A 15,622-nucleotide genomic window follows, 5' to 3' on the forward strand; every position below is an offset into this window, starting at 1 on the left:
TAACGTTATGTAGTATTACGTTATAACGTATAACGTTGTATACTATTACGTTATAACGTATAACGATATGTAGCATTACGTTATAACGTATAACGTTGTATACTATTACGTTATAACGTATAACGTTATGTAGCATTACGTTATAACGTATAACGTTGTATACTATTACGTTATAACGTATAACGTTATGTAGCACGACGTTATAACGTATAACGTTATGTAGCATTATGCTATAACATACAACGTTGTATACTATAACCTTATAACGTATAATGTTATGTAGCATTACGTTATAACGTATAACGTTGTATACTATTACGTTATAACGTATAACGTTATGTAGCATTACGTTATAACGTATAACGTTGTATACTATTACCTTATAACGTATAATGTTATGTAGCATTACGCCATAACGTATAACGTTATATACGCTTACCTTATAACGTATAACGTTCTGTAGCATTACGTTATAACGTATTTCGTTATATATTGTTACCTTATAACGTTATACGTTATATACTATTACCTTATAACGTATAACGTTATGTAGCATTACGCTATAGCGTATAACGTTATGTAGCATTACGCTATAACATATAACGTCGTATACTATTACGTTAGAACGTATAACGTTATGGAGCATTACGTTATAACGTATAACGTTAGATAGCATTACGTTATAACGTATAACGTTGTATACTATTACGTTATAACGTATAACGTTATGTAGCATTACGTTATAACGTATAACATTGTATACTATTACGTTATAACGTATAACGTTACGTAGCACGACGTTATAACGTATAACGTTATGTAGCATTACGTTATAACGTATAACGTCGTATACTATTACGTTATAACGTATAACGTTATGTAGCACGACGTTATAACGTATAACGTTATGTAGCATTATGCTATAACATATAACGTTGTATACTATAACCTTATAACGTATAATGTTATGTAGCATTACGTTATAACGTATAACGTTGTATACTATTACCTTATAACGTATAATGTTATGTAGCATTACGCCATAACGTATAACGTTATATACGCTTACCTTATAACGTATAACGTTATGTAGCATTACGTTATAACGTATTTCGTTATATATTGTTACCTTATAACGTTATACGTTATATACTATTACCTTATAACGTATAACGTTATGTAGCATTACGCTATAGCGTATAACGTTATGTAGCATTACGCTATAACATATAACGTCGTATACTATTACGTTAGAACGTATAACGTTATGGAGCATTACGTTATAACGTATAACGTTAGATAGCATTACGTTATAACGTATAACGTTGTATACTATTACGTTATAACGTATAACGTTATGTAGCATTACGTTATAACGTATAACATTGTATACTATTACGTTATAACGTATAACGTTACGTAGCACGACGTTATAACGTATAACGTTATGTAGCATTACGTTATAACGTATAACGTCGTATACTATTACGTTATAACGTATAACGTTATGTAGCATTACGTTATAACGTATAACGTTGTATACTATTACGTTATAACGTATAACATTGTATACTATTACGTTATAACGTATAACGTTACGTAGCACGACGTTATAACGTATAACGTTATGTAGCATTACGTTATAACGTATGACGATATGTAGCATTACGTTATAACGTATAACGTTGTATACTATTACGTTATAACGTATAACGTTATGTAGCATTACGTAATAACGTATAACGTTGTATACTATTACGTTATAACGTATAACGATATGTAGCTTTACGTTATAACGTATAACGTTATGTAGCATTACGTTATAACGTATAACGTTGTATACTATTACGTTATAACGTATAACGTTATGTAGCACGACGTTATAACGTATAACGTTGTATACTAGTACGTTATAACGTATAACGTTATGTAGCATTACGTTATAACGTATAACGTTGTATACTACTACCTTATAACGTATAACGTCATGTAGCATTACGTTATAACGTTTAACGTTATGTAGCATTATGCTATAACATATAACGTTGTATACTATAACCTTATAACGTATAATGTTATGTAGCATTACGTTATAACGTATAACTTTGTATACTATTACGTTATAACGTATAACGTTATGTAGCATTACGTTATAACGTATAACGTTGTATACTATTACGTTATAACGTATAACGATATGTAGCATTACGTTATAACGTATAACGTTGTATACTATTACGTTATAACGTATAACGTTACATAGCATTACGTTATAACGTATAACGTTGTATACTATTACATTATAACGTATAACGTTATGTAGCATTACGTTATAACGTATAACGTTGTATACTATTACGTTATTACGTATAACGTTATGTAGCACGACGTTATAACGTATAACGTTGTATACTATTACGTTATAACGTATAACGATATGTAGCATTACGTTATAACGTATAACGTTATGTACTGTTACCTTATAACGTATAACGTTATGTAGCATTACGTTATAACGTATTTCGTTGTATACTATTACGTTATAACGTATAACGTTATGTAGCATTACGTTATAACGTATATCCTTATATATTGTTACCTTATAACGTTATACGTTGTATACTATTACCTTATAACGTATAACGTTATGTAGCATTAGGTTATAACGTATAACGTTGTATACTATTACGTTATAACGTATAACGTTATGTAGCATTACGTTGTAACGTATAACGTTGTATACTATTACGTTATAACGTATAACGTTATGTAGCATTACGTTATAACGTATAACGTTGTATACTATTACGTTATAACGTATAACGTTATGTAGCGTTACGTTATAACGTATAACGTTGTATACTATTACGTTATAACGTATAACGTTATGTAGCACTACGTAATAACGTATAACGTTATATACTCTTACCTTATAACGTATAACGTTATGTAGCACTACGTTATAACGTATAACGTTATGTAGCACCACGTTATAACGTATAACGTTATGTAGCACTACGTTATATCGTATAACGCTATGTACTGTTACCTTATAACGTATTACGTTATGTAGCATTACGTTATAACGTATAACGTTATATACTATTACCTTATAACGTATAACGTTATGTAGCATTACGCTATAACGTATAACGTTATATACTATTACCTTATAACGTATAACGTTATGTAGCATTACGTTATAACGTATTGCGTTGTGTACTATTACGTTATAACGTATAACGTTGTATACTATTACGTTATAACGTATAACGTTATGTAGTATTACGTTATAACGTATAACGTTGTATACTATTACGTTATAACGTATAACGATATGTAGCATTACGTTATAACGTATAACGTTGTATACTATTACGTTATAACGTATAACGTTATGTAGCATTACGTTATAACGTATAACGTTGTATACTATTACGTTATAACGTATAACGTTATGTAGCACTACGTAATAACGTATAACGTTATATACTCTTACCTTATAACGTATAACGTTATGTAGCACGACGTTATAACGTATAACGTTATGTAGCATTATGCTATAACATATAACGTTGTATACTATAACCTTATAACGTATAATGTTATGTAGCATTACGTTATAACGTATAACGTTGTATGCTATTACGTTATAACGTATAACGTTATGTAGCATTACGTTATAACGTATAACGTTGTATACTATTACCTTATAACGTATAATGTTATGTAGCATTACGCCATAACGTATAACGTTATATACGCTTACCTTATAACGTATAACGTTATGTAGCATTACGTTATAACGTATTTCGTTATATATTGTTACCTTATAACGTTATACGTTATATACTATTACCTTATAACGTATAACGTTATGTAGCATTACGCTATAGCGTATAACGTTATGTAGCATTACGTTGTAACGTATAACGTTGTATACTATTACGTTATAACGTATAACGTTATGTAGCATTACGTTATAACGTATAACGTTGTATACTATTACGTTATAACGTATAACGTTATGTAGCGTTACGTTATAACGTATAACGTTGTATACTATTACGTTATAACGTATAACGTTATGTAGCACTACGTAATAACGTATAACGTTATATACTCTTACCTTATAACGTATAACGTTATGTAGCACTACGTTATATCGTATAACGTTATGTAGCACCACGTTATAACGTATAACGTTATGTAGCACTACGTTATATCGTATAGCGCTATGTACTGTTACCTTATAACGTATTACGTTATGTAGCATTACGTTATAACGTATAACGTTATATACTATTACCTTATAACGTATAACGTTATGTAGCATTACGCTATAACGTATAACGTTATATACTATTACCTTATAACGTATAACGTTATGTAGCATTACGTTATAACGTATTGCGTTGTGTACTATTACGTTATAACGTATAACGTTGTATACTATTACGTTATAACGTATAACGTTATGTAGTATTACGTTATAACGTATAACGTTGTATACTATTACGTTATAACGTATAACGATATGTAGCATTACGTTATAACGTATAACGTTGTATACTATTACGTTATAACGTATAACGTTATGTAGCATTACGTTATAACGTATAACGTTGTATACTATTACGTTATAACGTATAACGTTATGTAGCACGACGTTATAACGTATAACGTTATGTAGCACGACGTTATAACGTATAACGTTATGTAGCATTATGCTATAACATATAACGTTGTATACTATAACCTTATAACGTATAATGTTATGTAGCATTACGTTATAACGTATAACGTTGTATACTATTACGTTATAACGTATAACGTTATGTAGCATTACGTTATAACGTATAACGTTGTATACTATTACCTTATAACGTATAATGTTATGTAGCATTACGCCATAACGTATAACGTTATATACGCTTACCTTATAACGTATAACGTTCTGTAGCATTACGTTATAACGTATTTCGTTATATATTGTTACCTTATAACGTTATACGTTATATACTATTACCTTATAACGTATAACGTTATGTAGCATTACGCTATAGCGTATAACGTTATGTAGTATTACGTTATAACGTATAACGTTGTATACTATTACGTTATAACGTATAACGATATGTAGCATTACGTTATAACGTATAACGTTGTATACTATTACGTTATAACGTATAACGTTATGTAGCATTACGTTATAACGTATAACGTTGTATACTATTACGTTATAACGTATAACGTTATGTAGCACGACGTTAGAACGTATAACGTTATGGAGCATTACGTTATAACGTATAACGTTAGATAGCATTACGTTATAACGTATAACGTTGTATACTATTACGTTATAACGTATAACGTTATGTAGCATTACGTTATAACGTATAACATTGTATACTATTACGTTATAACGTATAACGTTACGTAGCACGACGTTATAACGTATAACGTTATGTAGCATTACGTTATAACGTATAACGTCGTATACTATTACGTTATAACGTATAACGTTATGTAGCATTACGTTATAACGTATAACGTTGTATACTATTACGTTATAACGTATAACATTGTATACTATTACGTTATAACGTATAACGTTACGTAGCACGACGTTATAAAGTATAACGTTATGTAGCATTACGTTATAACGTATGACGATATGTAGCATTACGTTATAACGTATAACGTTGTATACTATTACGTTATAACGTATAACGTTATGTAGCATTACGTAATAACGTATAACGTTGTATACTATTACGTTATAACGTATAACGATATGTAGCTTTACGTTATAACGTATAACGTTATGTAGCATTACGTTATAACGTATAACGTTGTATACTATTACGTTATAACGTATAACGTTATGTAGCACGACGTTATAACGTATAACGTTGTATACTAGTACGTTATAACGTATAACGTTGTGTAGCATTACGTTATAACGTATAACGTTGTATACTACTACCTTATAACGTATAACGTTATGTAGCATTACGTTATAACGTATAACGTTATGTAGCATTATGCTATAACATATAACGTTGTATACTATAACCTTATAACGTATAATGTTATGTAGCATTACGTTATAACGTATAACGTTGTATACTATTACGTTATAACGTATAACGTTATGTAGCACTACGTTATAACGTATAACGTTGTATACTATTACGTTATAACGTATAACGTTATGTAGCACTACGTTATAACGTATAACGTTATATACTCTTACCTTATAACGTATAACGTTATGTAGCACCACGTTAAAACGTATAACGTTATGTAGCACTACGTTATATCGTATAACGCTATGTACTGTTACCTTATAACGTATTACGTTATGTAGCATTACGTTATAACGTATAACGTTATATACTATTACCTTATAACGTATAACGTTATGTAGCATTACGCTATAACGTATAACGTTATATACTATTACCTTATAACGTATAACGTTATGTAGCATTACGTTATAACGTATTGCGTTGTGTACTATTACGTTATAACGTATAACGTTGTATACTATTACGTTATAACGTATAACGTTATGTAGTATTACGTTATAACGTATAACGTTGTATACTATTACGTTATAACGTATAACGATATGTAGCATTACGTTATAACGTATAACGTTGTATACTATTACGTTATAACGTATAACGTTATGTAGCATTACGTTATAACGTATAACGTTGTATACTATTACGTTATAACGTATAACGTTATGTAGCACGACGTTATAACGTATAACGTTATGTAGCAATATGCTATAACATATAACGTTGTATACTATAACCTTATAACGTATAATGTTATGTAGCATTACGTTATAACGTATAACGTTGTATACTATTACGTTATAACGTATAACGTTATGTAGCATTACGTTATAACGTATAACGTTGTATACTATTACCTTATAACGTATAATGTTATGTAGCATTACGCCATAACGTATAACGTTATATACGCTTACCTTATAACGTATAACGTTATGTAGCATTACGTTATAACGTATTTCGTTATATATTGTTACCTTATAACGTTATACGTTATATACTATTACCTTATAACGTATAACGTTATGTAGCATTACGCTATAGCGTATAACGTTATGTAGCATTACGCTATAACATATAACGTCGTATACTATTACGTTAGAACGTATAACGTTATGGAGCAGTACGTTATAACGTATAACGTTAGATAGCATTACGTTATAACGTATAACGTTGTATACTATTACGTTATAACGTATAACGTTATGTAGCATTACGTTATAACGTATAACATTGTATACTATTACGTTATAACGTATAACGTTACGTAGCACGACGTTATAACGTATAACGTTATGTAGCATTACGTTATATCGTATAACGTCGTATACTATTACGTTATAACGTATAACGTTGTATACTATTACGTTATAACGTATAACGTTGTATACTATTACGTTATAACGTATAACGTTATGTAGTATTACGTTATAACGTATAACGTTGTATACTATTACGTTATAACGTATAACGATATGTAGCATTACGTTATAACGTATAACGTTGTATACTATTACGTTATAACGTATAACGTTATGTAGCATTACGTTATAACGTATAACGTTGTATACTATTACGTTATAACGTATAACGTTATGTAGCACGACGTTATAACGTATAACGTTATGTAGCATTATGCTATAACATATAACGTTGTATACTATAACCTTATAACGTATAATGTTATGTAGCATTACGTTATAACGTATAACGTTGTATACTATTACGTTATAACGTATAACGTTATGTAGCATTACGTTATAACGTATAACGTTGTATACTATTACCTTATAACGTATAATGTTATGTAGCATTACGCCATAACGTATAACGTTATATACGCTTACCTTATAACGTATAACGTTCTGTAGCATTACGTTATAACGTATTTCGTTATATATTGTTACCTTATAACGTTATACGTTATATACTATTACCTTATAACGTATAACGTTATGTAGCATTACGCTATAGCGTATAACGTTATGTAGCATTACGCTATAACATATAACGTCGTATACTATTACGTTAGAACGTATAACGTTATGGAGCATTACGTTATAACGTATAACGTTAGATAGCATTACGTTATAACGTATAACGTTGTATACTATTACGTTATAACGTATAACGTTATGTAGCATTACGTTATAACGTATAACATTGTATACTATTACGTTATAACGTATAACGTTACGTAGCACGACGTTATAACGTATAACGTTATGTAGCATTACGTTATAACGTATAACGTCGTATACTATTACGTTACAACGTATAACGTTATGTAGCACGACGTTATAACGTATAACGTTATGTAGCATTATGCTATAACATATAACGTTGTATACTATAACCTTATAACGTATAATGTTATGTAGCATTACGTTATAACGTATAACGTTGTATACTATTACCTTATAACGTATAATGTTATGTAGCATTACGCCATAACGTATAACGTTATATACGCTTACCTTATAACGTATAACGTTATGTAGCATTACGTTATAACGTATTTCGTTATATATTGTTACCTTATAACGTTATACGTTATATACTATTACCTTATAACGTATAACGTTATGTAGCATTACGCTATAGCGTATAACGTTATGTAGCATTACGCTATAACATATAACGTCGTATACTATTACGTTAGAACGTATAACGTTATGGAGCATTACGTTATAACGTATAACGTTAGATAGCATTACGTTATAACGTATAACGTTGTATACTATTACGTTATAACGTATAACGTTATGTAGCATTACGTTATAACGTATAACATTGTATACTATTACGTTATAACGTATAACGTTACGTAGCACGACGTTATAACGTATAACGTTATGTAGCATTACGTTATAACGTATAACGTCGTATACTATTACGTTATAACGTATAACGTTATGTAGCATTACGTTATAACGTATAACGTTGTATACTATTACGTTATAACGTATAACATTGTATACTATTACGTTATAACGTATAACGTTACGTAGCACGACGTTATAAAGTATAACGTTATGTAGCATTACGTTATAACGTATGACGATATGTAGCATTACGTTATAACGTATAACGTTGTATACTATTTCGTTATAACGTATAACGTTATGTAGCATTACGTAATAACGTATAACGTTGTATACTATTACGTTATAACGTATAACGGTATGTAGCTTTACGTTATAACGTATAACGTTATGTAGCATTACGTTATAACGTATAACGTTGTATACTATTACGTTATAACGTATAACGTTATGTAGCACGACGTTATAACGTATAACGTTGTATACTAGTACGTTATAACGTATAACGTTGTGTAGCATTACGTTATAACGTATAACGTTGTATACTACTACCTTATAACGTATAACGTTATGTAGCATTACGTTATAACGTATAACGTTATGTAGCATTATGCTATAACATATAACGTTGTATACTATAACCTTATAACGTATAATGTTATGTAGCATTACGTTATAACGTATAACGTTGTATACTATTACGTTATAACGTATAACGTTATGTAGCACTACGTTATAACGTATAACGTTGTATACTATTACGTTATAACGTATAACGTTATGTAGCACTACGTTATAACGTATAACGTTATATACTCTTACCTTATAACGTATAACGTTATGTAGCGTTACGTTATAACGTATTTCGTTATATATTGTTACCTTATAACGTTATACGTTATATACTATTACCTTATAACGTATAACGTTATGTAGCATTACGCTATAGCGTATAACGTTATGTAGCATTACGCTATAACATATAACGTCGTATACTATTACGTTAGAACGTATAACGTTATGGAGCATTACGTTATAACGTATAACGTTAGATAGCATTACGTTATAACGTATAACGTTGTATACTATTACGTTATAACGTATAACGTTATGTAGCATTACGTTATAACGTATAACATTGTATACTATTACGTTATAACGTATAACGTTACGTAGCACGACGTTATAACGTATAACGTTATGTAGCATTACGTTATAACGTATAACGTCGTATACTATTACGTTATAACGTATAACGTTATGTAGCATTACGTTATAACGTCTAACGTTGTATACTATTACGTTATAACGTATAACATTGTATACTATTACGTTATAACGTATAACGTTACGTAGCACGACGTTATAACGTATAACGTTATGTAGCATTACGTTATAACGTATGACGATATGTAGCATTACGTTATAACGTATAACGTTGTATACTATTACGTTATAACGTATAACGTTATGTAGCATTACGTAATAACGTATAACGTTGTATACTATTACGTTATAACGTATAACGATATGTAGCTTTACGTTATAACGTATAACGTTATGTAGCATTACGTTATAACGTATAACGTTGTATACTATTACGTTATAACGTATAACGTTATGTAGCACGACGTTATAACGTATAACGTTGTATACTAGTACGTTATAACGTATAACGTTATGTAGCATTACGTTATAACGTATAACGTTGTATACTACTACCTTATAACGTATAACGTCATGTAGCATTACGTTATAACGTTTAACGTTATGTAGCATTATGCTATAACATATAACGTTGTATACTATAACCTTATAACGTATAATGTTATGTAGCATTACGTTATAACGTATAACTTTGTATAATATTACGTTATAACGTATAACGTTAGATAGCATTACGTTATAACGTATAACGTTGTATACTATTACGTTATAACGTATAACGTTATGTAGCATTACGTTATAACGTATAACATTGTATACTATTACGTTATAACGTATAACGTTACGTAGCACGACGTTATAACGTATAACGTTATGTAGCATTACGTTATAACGTATAACGTCGTATACTATTACGTTATAACGTATAACGTTATGTAGCATTACGTTATAACGTATAACGTTGTATACTATTACGTTATAACGTATAACATTGTATACTATTACGTTATAACGTATAACGTTACGTAGCACGACGTTATAACGTATAACGTTATGTAGCATTACGTTATAACGTATGACGATATGTAGCATTACGTTATAACGTATAACGTTGTATACTATTACGTTATAACGTATAACGTTATGTAGCATTACGTAATAACGTATAACGTTGTATACTATTACGTTATAACGTATAACGATATGTAGCTTTACGTTATAACGTATAACGTTATGTAGCATTACGTTATAACGTATAACGTTGTATACTATTACGTTATAACGTATAACGTTATGTAGCACGACGTTATAACGTATAACGTTGTATACTAGTACGTTATAACGTATAACGTTATGTAGCATTACGTTATAACGTATAACATTGTATACTATTACGTTATAACGTATAACGTTACGTAGCACGACGTTATAACGTATAACGTTATGTAGCATTACGTTATAACGTATAACGTCGTATACTATTACGTTATAACGTATAACGTTGTATACTATTACGTTATAACGTATAACGTTGTATACTATTACGTTATAACGTATAACGTTATGGAGCAGTACGTTATAACGTATAACGTTAGATAGCATTACGTTATAACGTATAACGTTGTATACTATTACGTTATAACGTATAACGTTATGTAGCATTACGTTATAACGTATAACATTGTATACTATTACGTTATAACGTATAACGTTACGTAGCACGACGTTATAACGTATAACGTTATGTAGCATTACGTTATAACGTATAACGTCGTATACTATTACGTTATAACGTATAACGTTGTATACTATTACGTTATAACGTATAACGTTGTATACTATTACGTTATAACGTATAACGTTATGTAGTATTACGTTATAACGTATAACGTTGTATACTATTACGTTATAACGTATAACGATATGTAGCATTACGTTATAACGTATAACGTTGTATACTATTACGTTATAACGTATAACGTTATGTAGCATTACGTTATAACGTATAACGTTGTATACTATTACGTTATAACGTATAACGTTATGTAGCACGACGTTATAACGTATAACGTTATGTAGCATTATGCTATAACATATAACGTTGTATACTATAACCTTATAACGTATAATGTTATGTAGCATTACGTTATAACGTATAACGTTGTATACTATTACGTTATAACGTATAACGTTATGTAGCATTACGTTATAACGTATAACGTTGTATACTATTACCTTATAACGTATAATGTTATGTAGCATTACGCCATAACGTATAACGTTATATACGCTTACCTTATAACGTATAACGTTCTGTAGCATTACGTTATAACGTATTTCGTTATATATTGTTACCTTATAACGTTATACGTTATATACTATTACCTTATAACGTATAACGTTATGTAGCATTACGCTATAGCGTATAACGTTATGTAGCATTACGCTATAACATATAACGTCGTATACTATTACGTTAGAACGTATAACGTTATGGAGCATTACGTTATAACGTATAACGTTAGATAGCATTACGTTATAACGTATAACGTTGTATACTATTACGTTATAACGTATAACGTTATGTAGCATTACGTTATAACGTATAACATTGTATACTATTACGTTATAACGTATAACGTTACGTAGCACGACGTTATAACGTATAACGTTATGTAGCATTACGTTATAACGTATAACGTCGTATACTATTACGTTACAACGTATAACGTTATGTAGCACGACGTTATAACGTATAACGTTATGTAGCATTATGCTATAACATATAACGTTGTATACTATAACCTTATAACGTATAATGTTATGTAGCATTACGTTATAACGTATAACGTTGTATACTATTACCTTATAACGTATAATGTTATGTAGCATTACGCCATAACGTATAACGTTATATACGCTTACCTTATAACGTATAACGTTATGTAGCATTACGTTATAACGTATTTCGTTATATATTGTTACCTTATAACGTTATACGTTATATACTATTACCTTATAACGTATAACGTTATGTAGCATTACGCTATAGCGTATAACGTTATGTAGCATTACGCTATAACATATAACGTCGTATACTATTACGTTAGAACGTATAACGTTATGGAGCATTACGTTATAACGTATAACGTTAGATAGCATTACGTTATAACGTATAACGTTGTATACTATTACGTTATAACGTATAACGTTATGTAGCATTACGTTATAACGTATAACATTGTATACTATTACGTTATAACGTATAACGTTACGTAGCACGACGTTATAACGTATAACGTTATGTAGCATTACGTTATAACGTATAACGTCGTATACTATTACGTTATAACGTATAACGTTATGTAGCATTACGTTATAACGTATAACGTTGTATACTATTACGTTATAACGTATAACATTGTATACTATTACGTTATAACGTATAACGTTACGTAGCACGACGTTATAAAGTATAACGTTATGTAGCATTACGTTATAACGTATGACGATATGTAGCATTACGTTATAACGTATAACGTTGTATACTATTACGTTATAACGTATAACGTTATGTAGCATTACGTAATAACGTATAACGTTGTATACTATTACGTTATAACGTATAACGATATGTAGCTTTACGTTATAACGTATAACGTTATGTAGCATTACGTTATAACGTATAACGTTGTATACTATTACGTTATAACGTATAACGTTATGTAGCACGACGTTATAACGTATAACGTTGTATACTAGTACGTTATAACGTATAACGTTGTGTAGCATTACGTTATAACGTATAACGTTGTATACTACTACCTTATAACGTATAACGTTATGTAGCATTACGTTATAACGTATAACGTTATGTAGCATTATGCTATAACATATAACGTTGTATACTATAACCTTATAACGTATAATGTTATGTAGCATTACGTTATAACGTATAACGTTGTATACTATTACGTTATAACGTATAACGTTATGTAGCACTACGTTATAACGTATAACGTTGTATACTATTACGTTATAACGTATAACGTTATGTAGCACTACGTTATAACGTATAACGTTATATACTCTTACCTTATAACGTATAACGTTATGTAGCGTTACGTTATAACGTATTTCGTTATATATTGTTACCTTATAACGTTATACGTTATATACTATTACCTTATAACGTATAACGTTATGTAGCATTACGCTATAGCGTATAACGTTATGTAGCATTACGCTATAACATATAACGTCGTATACTATTACGTTAGAACGTATAACGTTATGGAGCATTACGTTATAACGTATAACGTTAGATAGCATTACGTTATAACGTATAACGTTGTATACTATTACGTTATAACGTATAACGTTATGTAGCATTACGTTATAACGTATAACATTGTATACTATTACGTTATAACGTATAACGTTACGTAGCACGACGTTATAACGTATAACGTTATGTAGCATTACGTTATAACGTATAACGTCGTATACTATTACGTTATAACGTATAACGTTATGTAGCATTACGTTATAACGTCTAACGTTGTATACTATTACGTTATAACGTATAACATTGTATACTATTACGTTATAACGTATAACGTTACGTAGCACGACGTTATAACGTATAACGTTATGTAGCATTACGTTATAACGTATGACGATATGTAGCATTACGTTATAACGTATAACGTTGTATACTATTACGTTATAACGTATAACGTTATGTAGCATTACGTAATAACGTATAACGTTGTATACTATTACGTTATAACGTATAACGATATGTAGCTTTACGTTATAACGTATAACGTTATGTAGCATTACGTTATAACGTATAACGTTGTATACTATTACGTTATAACGTATAACGTTATGTAGCACGACGTTATAACGTATAACGTTGTATACTAGTACGTTATAACGTATAACGTTATGTAGCATTACGTTATAACGTATAACGTTGTATACTACTACCTTATAACGTATAACGTCATGTAGCATTACGTTATAACGTTTAACGTTATGTAGCATTATGCTATAACATATAACGTTGTATACTATAACCTTATAACGTATAATGTTATGTAGCATTACGTTATAACGTATAACTTTGTATAATATTACGTTATAACGTATAACGTTAGATAGCATTACGTTATAACGTATAACGTTGTATACTATTACGTTATAACGTATAACGTTATGTAGCATTACGTTATAACGTATAACATTGTATACTATTACGTTATAACGTATAACGTTACGTAGCACGACGTTATAACGTATAACGTTATGTAGCATTACGTTATAACGTATAACGTCGTATACTATTACGTTATAACGTATAACGTTATGTAGCATTACGTTATAACGTATAACGTTGTATACTATTACGTTATAACGTATAACATTGTATACTATTACGTTATAACGTATAACGTTACGTAGCACGACGTTATAACGTATAACGTTATGTAGCATTACGTTATAACGTATGACGATATGTAGCATTACGTT

The sequence above is a fragment of the Bombus fervidus genome, chromosome 5, assembly GCF_041682495.2.
Source record: "Bombus fervidus isolate BK054 chromosome 5, iyBomFerv1, whole genome shotgun sequence".
Lineage (NCBI taxonomy): Eukaryota > Metazoa > Arthropoda > Insecta > Hymenoptera > Apidae > Bombus > Bombus fervidus.